This window comes from Protopterus annectens, chromosome 2.part1 (genome assembly GCF_019279795.1).
Source record: "Protopterus annectens isolate FY-2018-M chromosome 2.part1, PAN1.0, whole genome shotgun sequence".
In the NCBI taxonomy this organism is placed as follows: Eukaryota; Metazoa; Chordata; order Ceratodontiformes; family Protopteridae; genus Protopterus; species Protopterus annectens.
The window spans coordinates 773157971-773181311 of NC_056729.1; the positions used below are offsets into that span (position 1 = coordinate 773157971).

Here is a 23341-nt window from a genome sequence, read left to right on the forward strand (position 1 = left end):
TCCACATTTTGTTTAATTTGGGATACCACCAGGGCAGTTTGCTTCTAGGGGTTAATCCTGGGCTTACTTCTGGAAGGTACAGCAACCTCTATGCAGCCATTAACATGATTGTACAGAACTTCTGAGGGCAATTCGGTATAGGCTGCTGTGTTTTTGGGGGTTTGGAGGGGCATTGAGTTTTGACAAATCATCACTTAATAAAAGGTAATTTGCCTTGGAATAGTTCCTGTTACTGGTTTAATGGGATTATGGAGTTGATTTTGATTTTGAAGGAGACAGCTTTATGGTTAGACCTTACCAGGAAGGCTGAGATATTAGGGCAGTGCAGCATTCTCCCATATTTGTAAGCACAAGGTCCAGTATGTTGAAGCCTATAATGGGTGTATTCACTATCTGATCAGTTGTGTTTATTTTTGTCAAGTTCAGGAGTCTCTGTACTGCTAGATTTGAGGGCATGTAGGATTTCCAGTCAATAGAGGGGTAATTAAAGTATCTCATGAATAGGGTGTTAAACTGGATGGTAAGCATCTCCACTAAATCCAAGTATGCATTGTGAGCTTCTTGGAACATGCAGGGTGACATGTAGCTGGCTAGGATATGGTACTGGATTTTGCCTGTGGTGATCTCCACATGGAGGAACTCCAAAACTTCATCCTGTTTGACCATCCTAGATGTATGCTTGTTAATGATGTATATTGAGGCACTTCTACCTTCAGCCATTGTCTGTGCAGCTACTGGGGTCTATATTAGATAAACAAATGTTTAAAAGTTTGACTGTCATATAGTCGGCACCATATGATCAAACTTTTAAAAGTTCGAATATCTAATAAAAAAAAAACTACACAAATAACCTACCTAAATGTTTTAATCAGGGGGGCAAGCCCCCCTGCAGCCCCCACGTGGGGGGGGGGGCTGTGCCCCCATACCCCCTGCTCTTTAAATATGCCAACTCAGAGATCGCATTACAGTGCAGGAAAAGGAAATCAGCCCATTCTACACTGTACGGAGATCTCTGTTAAAACGTTCAAACTTTCAAAAATTCAATCATATGGCATCAACCATATGACAGTGGAACTTTTGAAAGTTTGATCTTCTAATATAGACCCCAGCTACTGGCCTAAACATGTGAAAGCACTGAAACATTGCACAGCCAGGGTACTCTCTGCCACTTTAAACCATGTTTCAGTAACTGTACAGATGTTTATCTTCTCAAGTGTGAGGAGGGTTTGGAGGGAGTGTAGTTTTTATTTAAGCTCTTGGCATTGAGCAGTAACACCCTGCGGTTAAGTTGAGTTGATTTTGCTATGTCGGTAGGTTTGTCAGTTTGCCACTGCCTGAAAAAGGCACTGTGGTCATGGATGAAGTTTTAACCAGTATTCAAAACCTAGAGGGAAAAGGTGCAGACCATCCTTGGCAAAGCAATGTGATCTGTTACCCATGTCCACCCAAGCTGACAAGTATTAGACCCCCTTAGAATGACACCAGAAAGAGAGCTAGTTGTTGAAATCAATCATTTTTGCGGATATTGTGGCATCATCCTTGTTGATGGTAATATGTTGTTCAATTTTATGCTCACACCAGTCTGAGACACATAATCTGAAATCTCCATAATGTCTATATATTGTCCAGGGAGGTGCATCTCAAGTCGTTTATACATACATGGACTATTATGGAATCATACTGGTACCTGTAGCATAATGACTTGAGTGCATGTGTGATTTCGTGGATACTGGCACCAGATAAGCAACTAACATTTATCTTTCTTTATTCAGCCTAGGTAGAGGGACATTAGTATATTTTACACTGGAATCCACTATAACGAGATTCCTGGGAATTGTGTTTGCCTTTAGGGCTTCATGTTTGGGGCTTCTCTGAGAATGACAGCACTTGTGGTGTTAGGAGTTTTACTGAGTGCCTTTAGGCTTGTTGAAGCAAATCTTCGACAATGTGTACTCTAAGTGATCTTTGTTGTTTAGGAAAATTGCATTTAAGTGTCTCAGGATACATTAGCCTCTGTGTGTGTGTGTGTGTGTGTGTGTGTGTGTGTGTGTGTGTGTGTGTGTGTGTGTGTTTTTGACAGCCTGATGTCCACTTGCGTGTGAGTGTTTAGCCTCCAGTGTCATTGTGTAACTACACATCTCACATAATGTGTCTGCTTCTTTAAAGATTAAGTGGGTGGCAGTAAAGTGGAGACTAATTAGTACATTGTCTCAAGATGCCTATATCTGCCAAGCTGGCTACAGAGAAATTAGGAAATTGCATATGCATACTGTTTGGTCCTTTGATGTGTGAGCTACAAGGTGGTAGTGCAGTGGGGTTAGAAGGCTTTTAAGGGTGCGTGGTTAGTGCAGACTAATAAGGGTGCTTTATTGGGACATATTATACTTAATAGTATTAAATATTAATTTTACTAACCTTAACATTTACACAATACTGAGTCCTACTAAATCTGAAGGTATTGCCACTTGACAGCCAACTAGCTGCTCTAAGCTTGTTGGCACACATATTTGCTGCTTTAGAGCATACAGTTTTATAATTGGTTTAACAGAGAAAGTTTGCTTTCTAGGTGTTTTCTAATGTATAGGGCACTGCTAACCCAAGTAAATATGCAAAATTTATAGCAGCGCAGAAAAAATAGCAAACTTTGCCAATAAAATGACTATACTATGAGTCCTTTTATGTATTTGCTAGCTCATATAGACCAAGCAAACACCTCCTGCCGTAAGATGAATAAAACCAGTCCTTCTAATGTGAAATCACAGTAGAAGAGATCCACAAGTGCAATGCTACCACAACCCACTTAAACAACTAGCTAGAAATACCTTGCTGCAATTTCAAGACAATCTTCCTGTAGTAACAGTGAAAGGAAAAGCAAATTTTACAACAAACGCAATGAAATCCACATATAAAAGCAGAAAACAGTAGCGATCACTCAAAATAACTTGTGTGATTTAGCAATCAAACGTATTTAACTTTGCTTGGATGTCACTGGATACAAGTAAAACAATCTGGAATACAGGCTAGGACTCTAAGCTTGGGTGAACTCCCATAAAATGAGCAGGAGACAATATGTAGTAAAGAGTTTACTCAATAGAAATACTGGTTTGCTTTGTGGGCACTCAGTATCATGGATCTATGGAAAACAGTGGGTGGGAAGAGTGCATAAATAGCTTATACAACATCCAATAACAATGAAAGAGGGGAGGGAGGGACATTGGAAGTCAGATTATCATAAGAGGTGGAAAACAACAACAGCAATAGGGTGGGAGGGTTAGGAAAACATTCCAAGGAACTAGCTAGAGAGGTATCCAATCAAGTAAAAGCAATATTCAGCTCTTTCAGAAACTTTAGGTTATGAGATAGTGGGAGCTGGGGTAGACACATAATGAAACTTTAAGAAGGTAAAATATAAGGAGAATATAAAAGCAATGAAGTACAAACTGCAGCAGAGACAATTCTCTCACTATTGAACATGTACTACAGTTCAAGGCACCAAACTATGCAGAAATTTACCAGTGACACCATTTATGGAAATAAAGTACAGTAATCAATGACAAAGGCACAAATCTGCCAATAGTAATACACAGTTCTGCCACAAATGTGAATTAAACTAAAAGACAATGGCCCAGCAGAGTTTAAAATACAAATGGATAGCTTTTACAAGTAATTCTGCTCACAGAAATAGAAGTGCAGAATAATGCAGAAATACAATCTTCCCACAACTGCTAATTAAAATACAAGACAAATGTCACAGAACAAACTAAAAAATGTAAACAAATGGAACATAGCAGAAAAGTACATAGTAGTGTCATCACACATGTCACTGTAAGTGCAAGTTAAATATTTAAGTAGAACTGAAATAATTAAAATAATTTAATTCTCTTTCCTTTTTGATGAAAAGCTAGTTACTCACAGTTCCATACCTCTCCAAGTCTTGGGTAAAATATATAGGGTGGGAGTAGCTCTGTGCTTGAAATAGCAGGATAGCTAGAGAGGCATCAATCAAATAGCCAATATGACTATATATCACATGGACTATGATAAAATCATATTGGTATCTGGAATACAGTTACTTGAGTGTGTGTATGATATTGCAGATCCTGTCTTAAGTAACTAACTGTTATCTTCTCCTTATCTAACTTGGCGAGATGAACATCTATGTGATGTGCAGTGAAGTAACCAACGACAAGAGTATTAGGGAAAGCATATGCCTGCCTTATGAGCTTTGCTGTTGGGGGACCATTGGGTGTAGATTTATGTGAAATGTTTGTGTTGCTTTTGGTGTGTGTTTAAGTGATTTCTGAGGAGCAATGCTGCCATTAGATATCTTTGGAGACATAAAAGTTCCCTTTAAGCAACTCAGTATAAGATAATCTGTGTGTGTGTTAAGTGGAGTGTGTGAGCAATGTAGTGTGGGTATTCCTGACAACCTTGGTAGTGTATGAGATTTGTGCCTCCAAAGAAATTGTGTATTTACATCTCTTGCATATTGCTATTTTCTTCAGTGATTAACTGGTTGTCTGAGAACACGAGACAATTGTTACACTGCCTTAGGATGCCCATGTCTACCAAACTGGCCACAGAGGCATTTGGAAATTGCATATCCATATTGTTCCAGATGTGGAATAGGGTGGCCTATTTAGGATTAAGGACTGGGATTTAAGAGAGGTCTCCTAGGGTAGTTCTGGAGTTAAGGGCAAAATGTTATATAGTGCTAGGATATGGTAATGCTATTTGATGTGCAAGTTACATGCTCTAAGCTCAATTTCACCCAATGCCACACTGTTTAATAGGCTTCAGAACTAATCATAACTATATAGGGCGATTTTTACTGTCTAGGCATTTGCTACTATACAGGGCACTGCTAAGCACTTCTACCTGGTTGGCAGCTCTGCACAAACATGCCTGATTTATAGTAGAGCATAAAAGCTTGAAAGCTGACTCCTATGCTTGCTAGCCAATAACAGCCATACTTTAAACTTCCTAGTGTGCTTTCCAAATCCAAGAGACCAGGTAAACACTTTCTGCCACAAAATGGATGATCCTGAAATTTCTTAATATGAAAGCACAGCAAAAGTAGCTCTCATGTGCAGATTAAACAACAAACAACTACCAAACAACTATATCCCTGGCTAATTCACCCTTCTTCAAGGTGAGTGGGGGCAAACAGGACTTGTAAAGCCAACAAAAAGAGAAATTACTGTTTTTTGCCACAAAATATAACAAATCCTTTAAAAATGCTCAAAACTGTAGTGATCATTATATAAATCAAGTACAGGTGTGATAAATCAGGAAACTATTCTTATCTTAGCTTGGATGGCTGTGGATGCAGTTCAAACACTTGAAAAATGTTGCAGATTTCTCTGTAAATGAACAAAGAGCCTTGCAAACTTACCTGATTTATATTAGAGAGAGAAAAAAGCTTGAACACTGACTCGTATGCCCTCTAGCCAATAAATGCTTAAAAATGCTAAAAAATAGTACTGATCACTGTATAAATAAAGCAAGTACAAGCGTGATAAAATCAGGAAAATATTCTTATTTTAGTTTGGATCGCTCTGTATGCAATTGAAACTCATGAAATGTGTTGCAGAGTTCTCTGCAAATAAATGCTTATGTCTTTGAACTTTTTTACTTTTTAAGTCTTTATGGATACATTCAGGCCAATAGAACTAACCTCAGTAGCTGTAGACAGGCACGCTGCAGCCTTTTTTGAGCCTTTTTTTAACATATGAAGACACATGAAGACGTGGTATACTAACTTGGACAGAAGTGTTTTAAGTGCCACTTAAGACTATGCAGACAAAGACTGAAATAACCTGACATGAAGTCAAAGCACTGGAGGGCAAGTATGGATATGAGTCATATTAGGCCACTATACACCATACTTCTATCACTTGCAAAAAGTAGGCACAGAACACAGATACTTAGCTTAATTATGAGATGTGCTGATCTAAAAGAAGATGACCTATAGCTGCTCAAGAGAAGAATCAGGATGTCATCTGACAGTTTTCAATAATTCAGTGGGAATCTTTTAAACTTGACCTAGAGGAAAGCAATATTTATTCATTTCTGATTTGCTAACAGGGTAGTTGGACTGGTTCAGAGTTCCTTTTCAGGTATGACCCAGTCAAAGAGGCAACAGTAAGTACAATAAACTATAAAGCAAAAGTGGTACTTAGACAATAAAACATTTTTACAGTTAGTTTAGATAAGTAATATAATCCACAAAATGTAGTAGTAGTTAGTAAATACCAAAGCTGTGAATCCTAAAGTTAATGACAAACATGCACAGACAATAAAGCAGGAAAGAGAATGAGAGGCAGCTTCATAAGCTTGTAAGTTAGTGGAGAGTGGTGAGAACTGCTACCTATAGTAGGGGTGATAGGTTTGTCTACTTACTGATACAACATGACTGCGTAGATAATCTGGGAGTGATAGAAACATGGTTAGAAGATAACTAGTATTCCAGAATTGAGTTATATATAGGAGTAAACATACAAATATACAAGTGATGTGTATGTGTGTATGATATATGCATATATATATATATATATATATATATGTGTGTGTGTGTGTGTGTGTGTGTGTGTGTGTGTGTGTTCTTACAGGATCATAGGAGGTTACTAGGCTAATGGCTCTAGGTCCCTTACAAGCCTAGCAAAGAGTTTATCCCCAAAAAAGAAACCTCAGTCAGCACCTGTCGTCCCTGTCAATGAGGGACACAGCTGGAACACCTGGGACAAATTTTTGGTTTCCCATCCACTCATCAAGGTTGCTGTTGAAGAGGGTCAGCGAGGTGCTCTGTTTGACATGTATGGGAAGTCTATTCCAGAGATGGGCAGCCTCTGGGAGACAAACCTATCTCTCCAGCTGGTCTTGTTGACGTTGCATATTACATTTAGTCCTTTCAAGCAGGTAATGCATGAGGAGTTAGACTTACAGATATGGATCATCTCTATTAGGGCAGGGTCCAATATTGCCTTCTAGGTGAGATCACCTCTGAGCAATTTGTACGCTACCGAGTAGAGTAATAGTGATTTGAACCTGTCTGCATAAGACAGGTGTTGCAGGCCATGGATTTGCTTTGTGAGCTATTTCTGTGGCCTTTACAGTTGGTGCAGGTGTTTGGAGAGGTACATATCAAACGGGACATTATACTCAATTATTGGCCTAATGAGGGAATAACCTCCTTTTTTCTGCATGCAGTCCCTTTACTTATGAGGTGAACCAAGTAACACCCTTTGCTGACCACTGCTGCTACATGATGGTCAAATGTGAGATTGTTGTCAACCTGAATACCCAGGTCTCTCATCACAGGTTGTGTGCTTAGGGGTTGCTGTTGATGTGGTAATCAGTAGGGACCATGTTTTTGCTGAATGGTATGATAATACATTTTTTTGCATTTAACTTAAGGCCATGACTTTGGCACCAGTCATTTGTTGCTGTGAGACCCTCTTGCAGTATGTTAACATCATTTGGGGAGTCAATGACAAGACCCAACTTCCAGTCATCTGCAAACTTGGTTAGCCACAGGCCTTTTGTCTTTGTCTGGACCTCTGAGAAGTAGATGCCAAACAGTAGGAGTCGAGGACAGATCCATGGGTAGCACCACTAGTGACAGGTCTGTTGTTGGAGGTGGAGGCACCTATTTTGACCTTGTGGGTCCTAGCAGTGAGCCAGTTGGCCACCCACCTGATGTGATAGGGATTTATGCCAAGTTGTGTTAGCTTTTCGATGATGCCCAAGTGGGGGTCTGTGTCAAAGGCCTTGGCCAAGTTAAGGTAAGCTGTATGTACTGACTTTCCCTCATCCAGGGCCTTGGTGACAGTCTCAAAGAAGTCAATCAGGTTCAACAGGCAAGATCTGCCCTTGACAAATCCGAACTGGTGGTGTCAGGTGCTTGGAGGTTGCCTATGTCCTTGTTTATGAGATCCATAATAATACACTCCATGGCTTTACAGATCAGACTTGTCAAGCTAATGGGGCAATAGTTACCAGGGTCAGTAGTGGCACCACCTTTGTGCAAGTGGATGACAATGGCTCTCCACTCTGCTGGAATGAAACCTGTACTTAGGTTGAGGTTAAATAGGGTGCTCAATAGTGAACCTAGTTCTTGCTGGAGATGGTGGAGAATGCAGTCTGGGATACTATCAGGTCCCATGGAAGCTGTATTCTTTGCCTTGGATAGAGCCTTAACACTTGATCTATGGAGATGTGAGGTGTGGGAGAAGTACTGGCGATGTCGAATGGGCCTTTGTGGGGGATGGGGGGGTGAAGATTGCACTGAACCTATCTGCTAGCAGGTTGGCTAAGTCAACAGGATCAGTGTAAGTGGTACTATAAAGTACTAATTTGGAACAAATCTGGGCTTTGCCATGGAGGTTCCAGATGTAACTGAAGAAGGCTTTGTGGTTTCCCTTTGTTTCAGGGCTAGTTTCAATTCATAATTAGCTTTGGAGGTTTCACTAGTGATCTAATTTGCTTGTTGAGGCTGAGGAGGGATTTTTTCCAATTTGGAATTTGTTCCTTTTCATCCTTGGACAACAGTTTCTTCCTTTTTGTATAAAGCCTGTTGATAGAGGATGTCCACCAGACAAGTTTGTGTTTCCTTGAGGAGCAGCTTTTAGTTCTGCTGGATATGGCTGAGTCCATGCAATTGTACAGGTACTTGTATACTGCATTGATGTACTGTTCAGCATAGTTGTCTGCATCCTCTGAGGGGGGAGGTGGTGTGAAGCTACTGATACCCTCCTTAGGAGGTTGTAGTCAGTTTTGAGAAGTTTTTTAGCCTGGTTAAGGCTGGGGGGGGGGGGAGTAGGTGGGATAGAAACTTCAAATGAGACAGACTGATGATCTAATCTCACCAGGGAAAAACATACTATGGGAGTGGTGCAGTGGTTGCCCATGTTGGTGAGAACCTAGTCTAGTGTGTTAGAATTGTTGAAGTCAAGGAATTATTGGGTGAGTGCATTAGTGCAGCAATAGTTCACCCAGTCTATGGTGGGGTAGTTGAAGTCACCAATGATCAGAGTGCTAGGGAGTACCTTGATGGAGTGGGTGTTCTGAATCATGGAGGGGGGGTCTATAGCTGGCTGTAACCTGGATGGGTGTCTTGCCAACTGTCAGTTGCACCTGGAGTAATTCCAGTGCGTCATGCTCGCAAACCAGTCTGGAAGTGTGCCTGTCCTTAATGAAGATATAGACTCCACCATCCTTAGTCTTCTCTCATTTATGTATATATATACATATATATATATATATATATATAGATATATATATATATATATATATATATATATATATATATATATATATATATATAGATATATATATATATATATATATATATATATATATATATATACACACACACACATATGATGCATAGTCAATTGTTACACATTTGAATTGAAATGTGAGAAATGTCGGAGTCATGACATAGCATCAAATCTCACTGACATTCTCAGTAATAAGTTCTGTATCATAATAACAGAGTTATATTCTGTAATGTGGAATACAGTATTATTTTGGTAGTTTGTGAATGTTTAGAAATGAATACATATGCAAAATACTGTGAATATAATTAAATAACTCATTTGTTAAGCATAAATCTTAATTATATTTGAAAAGTGAATGACTCAGATGTATTTTATGAAATGTTCAATGTAGAAGTGACGTGACACTGATCTGTATATCTTTCTTATTTGATCAAATGCAAGAATGATTCATGGGGTCATAGGTTTAGTTAACAAGTTCAAAGCCTTTTGGTTCTTGAGGAACTTGATGTCTCAGATACCATACTGTAACTTTCGGGTGCCCATGTAGTCATCCAGTTCCATCCTGAATGTATGGCTTGATGAGCTGAGTTTGAAAAAGGTTTGAAAAAGATGCTTATTCTTAAATTGTGGGAGTCTTTTCTTGTTATAAACAAAGGGTTTCAAATTGTAGTGCATCCTTTAATGCTCTGCATAGCAGTCATGTCTCTTCAAGGAAGGTAGCAAGATCCAGAAGAGAGAGTTGCTGTGGTCTTTGGTATGAGGGTCAGACCTTGAAACCCTTTATTTCCTTTTACAAAAAAGTTTTTGCACTTACTTAAACTGTACCAGATGCCATATGAGTACATTACATAACATGCAGCATTTTATAATTGGTCTGATAAGAGCTGTATGTAAGGAGGAAATTACCTCTGTGACAGCTCTCAATCCAAGATTGGGTGGGGAATTCCATGTGGTCTGTGTATAAGAACAACTATACGTGTATCTGTTAAAAATTCATCACGTACAAGTCCCTAAGGTCTTTCTTTATTTTATCAACCTTTATTTGTTGCTCACCAATTGTATGTAAAGCAGATGAGACTGAGGATTGCTATGTGCCAGAAGATTTTTTTCTGCTGCACCATTTGTGTGTAATGACAAATGATTTTTTGAATGCATGTGGTATCTGCAGGGTTAAGAACAATGCTGCCAAATGGAGACACTTTTAATATCTGAGAAAAGGATGCCAAATAGATGTGGCCTCAAGAGAAAGCCTTGAAGAACTTCATTGGTGACAGCTGATGATGATGATAATTCTGATAATACCAGTGCTTTAATTCATACCTGTTGTATATGACCGCATATGCAGCCAGCTGTGAACCAAAGATATAGCTTCATTTATCTTTAAATCCCAAAGTTTATACATGCTTCAGTCATGAGGCATACGGCTAATTACTGCAGTTAGATCAAGGTGTGCTGAATGAACAGAAAAACCCTCAATCACAGCAGTGATCACAATCTTGATATAATGTATGAAATTTAATTACTCACAAAATCTACCTAGGTGAAGTAGTAGGGGGTTTCCCATGTCTTCCAGAATAAATTTCATAATAATTTACTCCATCATCCTGCACGACATGGTAAAGATGATTGCTCTGTAAGGTTCATAGGTTGGTACTAGTCTATTGGCCCTAGGGCCTATACAAGCCTAGCCATAACAATTCCCTGGCTATTTCTTCCCACAATATTTACTTCTCTGGACCCCTGTCTAGCAGGGCGACTGATGTGATCCCCAGGGTAAATTTCCTATCTCCCATCCAATCGTCAAGGTTCCTTTTGAAGAGGGCCAAAGAGGTGCTCTGCTTGACATGTATGGGCAGTCTATTCCAGAGTCTGGGGAGTCTCCGGGTCAGAAACCCATCCCTCCAGCATTTTTTTGTTCATTGTGATGAAGGTACAGGTATCCATAGAAGTCCTTGATTTCTGTACAAGTACTATATCAGGAGCATAACCATTGTAATGTTCTATTTATAATGTGCATAATGGGTATTACAGATTATTTTGATTGCACAGATTACACTTCCTGATATCTCAGTTAGTTCTATGGACCCAGTGTTTCTGACCTTGCTGAGGGAAGAGATGACCATTTCAGATATAATTTTGAGTGAGATAGTGTCATGGGGAGGAAGAATGGATTGGGTTTCACTTTGTAGTCTACACTTTGCTCCAAAATTGCATGTTTGATTGCCAGCTTTATCTGTTGGCTCTGTTATGGTGAAACAATTTTATTCTCATTCATTGTACTCTGTAAAACATTATTACATATCTTGTTTCAGTTATTTTTGATTACAAGTGTAAAGCTCTACCACCTAAATATTAAATGTGATATTTATTAATATGTCTTAGAATTAAAGTATGGCCAAGGAAATGCCATACTTAGTCCTAACAGTTAAGGTGCAAAAAGCAGGAATTTTATCAGCATGGATTTGAACTTTGTATGAACAAAAGTGTTGACAGAAGTTGTGTTCATACACACCGACATGAGAACTTGCCACTTTTTGGGGGCGGAGCCTAGATGGCCAACTGAGAGCAGTGAATTTTGAGAACTCCATAAACTAGTATAATAATATAGGAAAATTTTATTATTTTCAAGTTTAAAACACCACAGATCTATGAATAAACTACTAAACTACATAAATATCAATTTTGGTGGAGATATACAAAAATGTTCCTGTCAAGTAACTTGGAGATATATTGAGTCACTGAATATGAACAACTCAAGAAATTCTCATCCAGATGCTGCTTTGAAAAAAAAACTGCAATTGATGACATCTACCTTACAGGAACTATCTTTGAAGATGGATGGCTTTAAAAATGACTTAGAAAACCTCAAATTAAATTCTCAAAAAAAGACTGATACTCTTAAGGATCTATTACAGCAACACCATACAAAAATAACAAATGACTCACTGACTCAAATGACTTCTCTAAATTACCTTGGAGGGAGACTCAAAGAGGAAGAATTCCAAAATAATTTCTGCTTAAACAGAATACATGGCTGCTTAACAAAATAGCTGACTTAGAAAACAGGGAAAGGAGAAACAACATAAGGATCTTTGGTCTGCCTGAAAACACTGAAGGAGAAGACATTATTTCATTCTTAACAACCTGGATTCCTGAATTTTTAGACTTGAAAGAGGGACTTTCATTTGGAATTGAAAGGGTGCATAGAGCACTGAGGAAACCTGCTTCTAACTCAACAAATACTGTACTTAGATCCATAGTTATAAGATTTCTTTCATTTCTGGACAAGGAACTAATATTAAAATCTGCTTGGAGAAAATCACCCTTAAAATACAATCAAAGCCTGATAAGGTTTGACAATGATTATTCTTCCAGAATACTAGAACAAAGAAAAAAGTCTGGCCAATAATAAAACTGTTGAAACAAAATAACATTAAAGCACAGCTGGCCTTTCCAGCCAAGATAAAAATACTTTTTGCCAACGAGATGAGAACCTTTAATGACTTAGAAGAAACTATTATATTCATCAAAAACAACAACATAGTGCCTATCCCAGACGAAATGGAATGGATGGACCCTACTCTTAAAAGAATAAAAGAAACAAATCATTGGACTGGTGCTAGAAAGAAGAAACAAAATTGACTCCAAGATAGCTGTCCCAAAAAAATAACTCTTACAACTACATCTCTCAAAGTATCAACTGATATGGTACATCACTTGTCATTTGTTTTTATTTAAAAACAATTTTTTTTTTAAAACTAAGAAACAGTAATGATTGATTCAGAATGTTCAAATAGTCCAATAATTCTTCACAAACAAGGGTAGGTCAAGATGGGTTACTACTTACATTATATATAAGCCAAACAAAGCAACATATAATATAAACATAGAAGTTTCTATTCCCCTACTTGAACTCAATGAATACTTATCTTGTTAATTTTTCATTGATTTTACTTATAATAATTTAAGTAATTAATTAACTAATTCAACAAGGTACCATTCATCAGAATTCAGACTCAAATGTAACAAAATAACATCATATATAATAGCAGTAACAGTAGAATGTTTTGAAAAAAAATTTTGTCATGGAGACTAATGCCTTCTTCAGTTAAAGTATGCTTTAAAAATGCCATGTATATCTGGGTTAAATAATAGTAGCAAGCTCTTAGTACAAATGTCATTATTATTATGTCTAAATATAGCTAATATCAATTATGGCAGATATCACAGCTATGAGTGCTGTTTGATCAATCCTGATATGGTATGCGTGGAAGCAGCTGTGTCTGGCAGCTAGTACAAATGTCATTATTATTCTGCCTAAACATAGTTAATATCAATTATGGCAGGTATCATAGCTTCGAGTGCTGTTTGATCAATCCTGATATGGTATGCGTGGATGCAGCTGTGTCTGGCAGCTGTTGTATGTTGCAGTTTTTGTCTTCGTGAAGCTGTGGGTTGTGGCTTGTGGCTTGTGATCGAGGTTTACTGATGCTTGTGTATTAGGATGAGACATTTGGTGCTTTAGCCTGGATCCAGGGGAAGGGGGTGAATAAAACTGTGATTTGGGATATTTTGGCAGAGAATAGTTTGTTTATACATCTGCTAAGTGAGAGGTGGGAAGGCTGAAAAAATGTATTTTGCTGTGGCGGCTTGTTGAGAGGTTTTTTTTTTTTATCTGTTTGCTCTCCGCTCTTTTCCTGGCTGCTGTCTCACTGAAAGGGAGAGAATTTAGGCTTGAAGTTGCAGCGAAGTGAAGCTTTGCTTCAGGTGCATCGCGAGCCTCTGGAATGCAGTATACAGACACACTAATAGAAACAGACACTCTCGGGTTGCTATGGTAACAGAGACCGAGTGACAATAATGCTTAATGGCTCTGAGGAGCCTCCGAAATGATTCTCAGCAATGAAGTTTTTGATTTAAAAAAAAAATATATATATATATATATATATATATAAAATAAAAAGGCTGTTTTAAACCACATGTACACATATTGATGGTATCCCAACACTTTGTTTAGCTCATTAAGTTGATTATTGATAAAAAGAAAGAAAGAAAGAAATAATAAGTGCAATTTTATATTTAAAATGTATTTTGGTCCAAACACACTAAGAGCTTACATAGGAGTGGAAGTATGAGTTATTGTGAAAGCACAGTGGTCTAGGAGGTGAGCTTGCTTGGCCATGTTGGTCATATGGGGATAGCTGATTCTAGGGGTGTTTGGGGTTGCCAGGAAGTGCTGGAGAGTCATCAGATTTCCTTCATGGAAATTTCTGTGGGAATGGAAGATGTGTTGAGTGGTTCACTGGCAAAGTGGCCACTGCATGGAACAGGCTGGTAAAATGGAACAGGACAAATATTAGTTTGGATATTTTAAGAACAGCCTGGAAACACACCACATGAACTAGTGAATGGTATTCTGGCAAAACTGGATGGGCATTGTTGCCCTTGCTTGAGGTACTGATATGTGTGAATGTAAGAATGGAAATATACTTATAACAAATAAGAAACTAGAAGGATCTCATAATTTAAAGTATATGGACTGTATAAACATGCTTGGAAGGAGCTAATAATAAGAATACGCATTACAGCTTGTGGTCTCAAAAATAACTAAGCAACAGCCAAAAAAAAACACACACAATAGTTATGTAATGTATGATTTTAGTAAATCTAGACATAAAATATATGTGTCATATAAGATGAAGCAGTCTGCTGAATTTAGATATTAAACACAGGATTTAATAACATGGGCTTGTGTATAATACAACTGTTTTAACTTGTCAGACATGACATACACTATACTGAACTTCAAGGGGAAGCATGATTATTTTCTCATATAAGTAAATGTGCATAACAAGTCATATAATTACTTTGACTTGAATTGTGGTTTTGTAACCCATCTTGACCATATAATGTTTTAAACATGACATCAAACTGACAAAGTTGATCAAGGGAAACAATAGAAGCCTGAACTAGGAATATCACAGTATGTAACAATCACATTTTGATCAAATAGTATTAAATTGACAATAATCACTCAGTTTAACCTTTGCTGATTATACAAAATAGAATGTTGCCATTTAAATCTAAAAACGTTCAGTATATGCCATAAAACGGCAATTTATAAATATGGAAAGGGAACTTGTAATCATTAATCACAATAAGTGAATTTTATTAACCTATAATTTCACTCATTTTGTAATAAGAAATGATAGATATGAAAATCCTTATGTGTAGGAAATGGGGGAAGAGGGATGCACGGATAATTAAAATGCACTAACTTTCATCAATGTTCACATAAAATAAACTTGATGCTTTAAGTAAGTTAGCAACAAGCAAAGTGATTACTTAAATGCTGGCAAACAATGAAATATAACTTCTGATATATCCAGTAAAATACACTGTATTATAAACATTAGGTATAAATATTATTACCATCTATTTATATTAAGTAATACGTTTTGAAAGACTTCATCAATAAGGGTGAATATGTTAAATAACTGTGTGCTATAATCTTTTACTGAGGTTTTATATATGCTGCATCCTACTTTACTATGATTGAATAGCTTGTTATCTAGCTTTCATGTAAATATTAATTGCTTATACAATAAGTAGATATTTATAATGTATTAGAATTCTGTCTAATCTACAATAGTACTATATCTGTTCAAAATAATTTAAATATTGCTTATTCCAATTACAAATATTCTTCGTATAATTCAGTTTATGGAGCTCAGATGTTCTAGATTGTCACGGTATGAGTGATAATCTGATGGATTTAGGTTTATCCATCAGATTAGGAATTTTCATTCCATGGCTAGTGTGGATCTTAATTTTGTTAACATTTATTAATTTAAATTTGTTATTTCACAAAAACATTTTAATATGCCTGACCAAAACATTACTTTATTGGTAAACACTCAAAGTATAAAACTGATAATTTCCTTTAAAAGCTCAAACATACTTTATAGTTATCAGAGGAAAATGTTTAATAGTCACAATAAAACAAAAAAATACCTAGTCTAAATAACCTAAAATGGGTTTAACTTTATTATCTTTAAATACCAATGGTTTAAACAATCCTAGCAAGAGATCAAATCTACTGAAATATTTAAAACTGAACAAAGCACAAATTGTCTTCCTTCAAGAAACTCATTTCAGAATAAATGACAATTATAAGTGAAATCATAAGGCATATATGATATTGAAGCAATCCACTTATAAGACAAAGACAAAATGGGGTAACAATTTTATGGAAAACAAATGTGATTAAACCAGAAATCATTTATAAGTATGAAGATAAAGAAGGCCTTATGGCATTAGTAATAGTTAAATATAATAACAGAATATATGGACCCTAGCCAATCTACACTGATTCCTAGGCATTGGAATAGGAACTGTTAAAAAACACTTGGATTTCATTTCCAATAATTAAAAAGGCAACTTAATATTAGGTGTAGATTTAACTGTATATTTGATATTTCTGAAACTACAAATAAAAGACTGCTGAGTACATATGTTGTATCAAAAGCTTTAAACAAGTGGGTATAATGATTTCCTCTTGTAGCTACTTTCAAATTTAAAGAAGATAAATCTTTGTTGTTTTCCCATCAAGATCACAGATTTGGTACCCAAACTAGAATATATAAAATATTTGCTGCCCATGACTTACACTCTAAAATCATTAATTTCTCAATCATTCCCTGCCCCTTTTCAGACCACAATTCATTGATACTAATACTTCAAAATGGGTACAAACTATTAATCTTTAACTCCAGATTTCCAGCATATATAACTAAAATTAAAGAGTGCAAACCCTGGTTATTATCTGAATTACAGTTCTTCTTAGATATTAATTACACCATATAGATAAACAAAATAATGATATGGGACTCAAAAGCTTACATATATGGTAAATCCCTAACTTGGTATAAAAAATCAGAGAATGAGATTCTGAATTATTAGATCTACAATCCAACCTTTTGTCAGCAAAAGCTGAAAAAAATCAAAATCACTTGGAGATGAAAAAGAAAGCAGAAGTACTAAACAATAAATACAATGAAATTCTAACACATGAAACTAGTTTAGCTTTAGAAAAACTAAAAATTAATACCTTGGCCACTTCTCCTAAATATCTACATCATTTATCCACAAGGATCAAAATACAATCAAAGCTAATAACATTAAAAGTATCTTCCATGAAAAGAAATGGAAAAATGTCTCAGATATAGGTGAAATTCTTGATGTTTATAGAAATCACTATATGGAACATTTCCAGAAAGAAAATATACATATTGATCAATTAAATCAGGATGAAAAATATTCTAATATAAAAAAACAGAAAAATTAAAACTAGATCTGCAAGCACCCATATCCTACAAAGAAATTACAGATATAAAAAAGAGGGTAGAAATAATAAAGCTCCAGGTGTAGATGGCATAATTATGGAAATACGTAAACTTTTTCCTTCAAAGAGACTATCTCTTTTCCATAAAACTGTATTAGAAATTCAGTCTCAAGCTTTAATATCACCCTGTTGGAGATATTCCTTAATCATACCAATCCTAAAGGAAAACAAATACCCAAACCTCTGAACCTCATAGAGACCTATATCATTATTAAATAATGACTATAAGATATTTATGACAATATTAACTAACAGAATGAAAATACCACTATCCAAAACAATAAATAATGATCAAACTGGATTTATATATCATAGACACACACATTACAATATTAAAAGGATAATTTCTCTTATAGATTATGTTAATAAAGAAAATAAAGAGACACTCATAATTGGCTTAGATATAGAGAAAGCCTTTGATTCTCTAAATTGGGACTCTTTATTCAAAATCCTAATGCTATTTGAATTTCCTGCATCCTTTGTTCATCTCCTAAAGAATATATATATATATATATATATATATATATATATATATATATATATATATATATATATATATATATATATATATATATATATATATATATATATACATATATATACATACAAATAATTTAGCATATGTCAAGTTAGGTCCTTTTACCTCTGAATCTATACATATAACAAAAGGCACTAAACAAGGATGTCCCATGTCACTGATTCTGTTTGCTCTGGCTATTCAAATATTGGCAGATTCAATTTGTAACAATATAAAAATCAAAGGAATAGACGTTTATGAACAATACAATTCTAAAGTAATGCTATTTGCTGATGACATATTACTAACATTATCTAATACAAAAGAGACATTAGAAGAATTAAATATATTAATTGGCAAATTTCACATGACTTCAGGACTCCATTTCAATAAATCAAAATCAAAATTTTTATTCTAAAAAAAGAACTGCAGACTAAGGGGGATCACATCATAGAGAAACAATAATCTAACCTTAAAATATCTAGGAATTGTGTTATGCAAGGTAATAATAAATTAGTCTCAAAAAACTACAATAATGTCATCAATATAATTAAATTCTCTGTGGAAAAATGGAACAAAATAATATTAACAGTTGAAGATAGAATACAGTTAATAAAAATGGTTTTACTGCCCAAGATCCTATATATAGCCTTGGCAATACAACTGTACCAGAAAGGAATATACTTAAAGAAATAAATTCATGCCTAATAACATTTTTATGGTTTTCCAAAAGAAACAGAATAGCTTTAATACATCACATCAGACCATGGAAACAGGGAAGATTAAACTTTCCTGATATAGAAACATATATAAAAACCTCAATATCTAAAACAATCTCAGATTGGATAAGTCCAAATTACTCTGCAAATTGGAAAGAATTACTAACTGCAATATCAATAAATTAATTTGATTTACAAAAAAAATTTCAAATAACAGATAAAAACAATTTGCCATGGAACATATTATGTATTAGTATGCAATATAGCATAACTAAACCCACTAAAACTCATATAATTAATCATTACATTGACTAATTTAGGAAAATTATTAATGCAAATATAGATTTAAAAATCTGGTTTGAGCTTTTAACACCATTTATAGTCATAACTTTCCACATAAAATATATAGAGAAATTATTAATTCCTGAGAACAGGAAGGATTTGTTTGTTGGCTCCAATGTATCAAAGAAGTAAAAGTTTTAGATATGCAAGTAATAAAAACAACATACAAAATTCCACAACAGGACCTGCTAACTTTACAGAGTATTCTGTCATATTTGCAAGATTTAAATAGCATAATTAACAATTCTTCATTTAAAAAAATACCTCAATTTATGAAATAAATATATGAAATCATACATAATGACTTTGACATGGGAAACAGTATTTCAAAATTTTACAAAATATTGATAAACTATAAAACAACACTCAAAACCTCATATTGAAAATATATAACAAAAGGACACAATACAGTTAACTGAAGATATTAAAACAATTATCTTATTATCGATAAAATATACATCCTTTACACAATATTGGAAAGTTTTTAAATGGAAATGCTTGCACAGAGCATTCTTAACCCTAGACAGAATCAGTAAAATTAGTTCTTCCATAAAAGGAATATGTTGGAGATGTGAGTAAGTGCACAATGCAGATTGGAACCACATTTTCTTTGATTGTGTTAAAATTAAGCCATTTTGGAATGGTATTAATAACTTTCTGCAGGCTTTATTTAATGATCATTTTATTTAACTAATGCTCTTGTATTATTAAATGTGAACGAAGGTCCTCATTTGAATAGGTCAAATCTGTATCTAGAATGGACCATACTTGCAATTTCAAGAAAGTGTATAACAAGAAGATGGAATACAAATACAATACCAACTTTGGAAGACTTCTACAGCCTACTGAAAGCTACAGCATTATTGGAAATTAAAATTAAAGCACTAAGAATTTATCCAAAGCCATTTATCAACAACCCTTGGGGAAAAGTCTTATTGTTTATTGACACTATACAATCATTTTTCAGATACTCTGATAATGAAGTGGACATACTTATAAAGTAACTGCATACATTAAGATCTGTTATAGTGTCAGGCTAATGTAAATAGTGTGCATAAGTATTTAAGATGTTATGTATAAATACTATGGAATTCACTCAAATGTATTTGAAAAATAAAAAAAAAATGTTGAGGTAAAAAAGAACTTGCCACTTTTACAGCTGCTACCATGATAGAGAAATTGCCATCACTTGAAACTGCTTTCAGAACTATTATAACCCATTTATTATCACTATGCTATGGCCACATTCAGAGTAATAGTCAAGGCACTGCTATGCTTTTTTTCCTAATCAGTATATATATATATATATATATATATATATATATATATATATATATATATATATATATATATAAAGAATTTTAACAGCATACATTATATATATTTTTTGCATTTACTATGGAGAAACAATAGTTATTGCATTAAAATCATTAAATCATTTTCTTATTAATTTCAAGAGCTATTACGTAGACATCCAGCCAGGAAAAGTAATTTTATCTGTGCTGGAACTTTCATATTTTATAGAATTTACAAAACTCGAGTGAATACTGTAGAAGCTATTTCGTAGCTCATTTGTAACATATTAACTTGTTTTTAATATTAATTGATACAGAGTACAGAAGACAACACAGGAACTCACCACAATGTTCTTCCAAGCATGATAAAAATTGAAGGACTACAGAACACAGTTTAAAGAAAAAATGCCATATATTCTGACATTTCTGAAAAGCTGGAATACCCAAATATCAACAATTTTATACATTTGTTAAGCTAACAGATTATTAACATTTCAAGAAGTACACTTTAAAAGGGCACACAGGATAATACTTTAAGTAATTAAGAAACTACACCAAAACCAACTCACTCATGCAGGAAGAGAACACTCGTGTGTGCTAAATGGATTTCACTAACACTTCAACTAATAAAAGGCTTGTTGAGGAAATGAAAAGGCAATCATTTGCATGCCACTCTCAGGAGGACAAGCTAGTGTGTTCCAAGAACCTTTTTTCATTAATGAAGTCACTAGAGGAAAACAAAAGAAATCCAGGAGGCTTTGAGTTCGTAAAGAGTGTAACCAATACAGGGATATGTCACTTGCTTGAAGAAGTGACGTGTACATACAAAGTCCATTGCATGCTGAATTATTTGATGATTTGGGATCAATATTAGGGATGTCTGGGAACAATGGCAAGAGAAACATTAGAAACAATTTCCCCCAAATTAAGGAGATGAGGTTAATGATCCTGCACCCCCAAATCTTACACATATGGAAAAGAAAACTGTGAGGGGGTCACTACTAGCAATGTGGGTATTTGGAATGGAAGAGCAAAAGAAAGAAAGAAAGAAGGAAAGCATGATTGCAACCCCTAACCTTTCTAATCATAGCTGTTACATTTTCTCAAAATGAGTCCATGCTGAGTTAATTACACACTCCAAAGAAAATTAATCTTCAGAAACCGTCACATATCTGCTGACAATGAACATATTTTTAAAGAGCAAATGTAGAGGAACCTTTATCTTATTCTTTACAGTCTGCAAACACATACAATCTGAAGTTCAAATTATTTTGCCTATCTATTCTAAGAAGCCACCTGAATCACTCAGTACATATAATAAAAACATAAAATTAAGAAGAATAAAGTCATTTTTTCTTAACTTAAACAGGGATGATCATAGTTAACTTCCTTTATCTTCTATTTTTCAGGTTTCAGATGAAGCACAGTGACACTTGTCAAAAATACAATAATGGTGTATTACATTTTAATGTATTTAAAAGTCATTGATGTTCTGTAAACCGTCATAAGATATGAATATTATCAATAGTAGTAGTAATAGATTTATTTGTTGATTTATTTCCTTTAAATATTAACTGGGATAGTTCACCTGACATAATCCATTTTCACTGGAGGCCAGTGCAGAAAAGCTCCACAGGTACATACAGAAATAAAAATGTGTAGTTTTCTGAGCAAAGTTCATAATAAACAAGCTAAATATTAAAATCATAATATTAATGTTATAAGCACTAGAACAAAATTACACAATAATGTTTTAGACATTAACAGTAGTATATTAGTTAGTTCACATGTAGCTTTATGAAATAAGTACAAAGATAAACAAGGGTAACCACCCGTGTGTGAATGCATGTAGCAAATTGATTAAATGTTGAGTAGTATGAATGTTAAGGATAACAGAGATGGAAAGAATGATATGACTGGTATAGTTAGTCATTGCCTTATTGTCAAGCCATGGTAGAGATAGATAACTCATTGCAGCCCTTCAGTTGTTACATATGTAACATATGCTTATTTGCAAATTGTCTTACTATGGTAAAGCTAATGGATAACATCTGAAAATAGGCATTTATGTTTAGTGGGTCTTACCAAAATAGCAAAGGCAATAATAACATGCTATTATGTAACAAAACTTTTGTGTAAATTATATGTGTATATTATACAGCTTTTCTCTTAGGGCCACTACTAAAAAAGGGCATGTACCCAGTCAAACTTTCCCAGTCAACACAAGCAATAAATAAATAAACCTATGATAAAAACAGTAAGTTTAGAAAGATAAAATCACTCCTTTGCTGCATTGATTATAAAGGTCACTAGTTTTTCTTAGATATATATATTATTTATTGGCTAAGAACGATGCAATGACAAACACTGACTTTTCCTTCAGCACACTGTGTAAATGAAATAATACAGACATAAAATGTTTAGTGTACACATTTTAGTGAACAAAACAGTAACTGCCCTTTCTTCTTGATTATGAAGTATTAATTTAAATGACTGACACTGAGGCAGTTTATAAGATATTAGGAAAACAGCAAAAAAATAATCAGTCTCCTACTCAAACTATTTGACTTTATGATTTATTATGCATACAGAACAGATATTTTCATTAACACCTCTTCACATCTACATATGGAAGTCACATTTCTCAAGCTAATTAAATATGACTGGTCAACATTTATTGAAGTACCTTCTTGATTTTTACAGATTGTTGCAGTAAAATATTTTTAATCAGAAAATACTGATGGCAAGAATACAGAGGAAAAGAAAACAAATAATGCACAACA

The 23341-nt window shown here is 34.8% G+C and overlaps 1 protein-coding gene across 1 annotated transcript in view; it reads right to left on the minus strand.

Annotated features, from left to right (window-relative positions):
• The window catches only part of LOC122794239 (cyclic nucleotide-binding domain-containing protein 2-like), a 746060-nt gene that overhangs the window by 262078 nt on the left and 460641 nt on the right, over window positions 1-23341 (minus strand). The window lies entirely within an intron of this gene.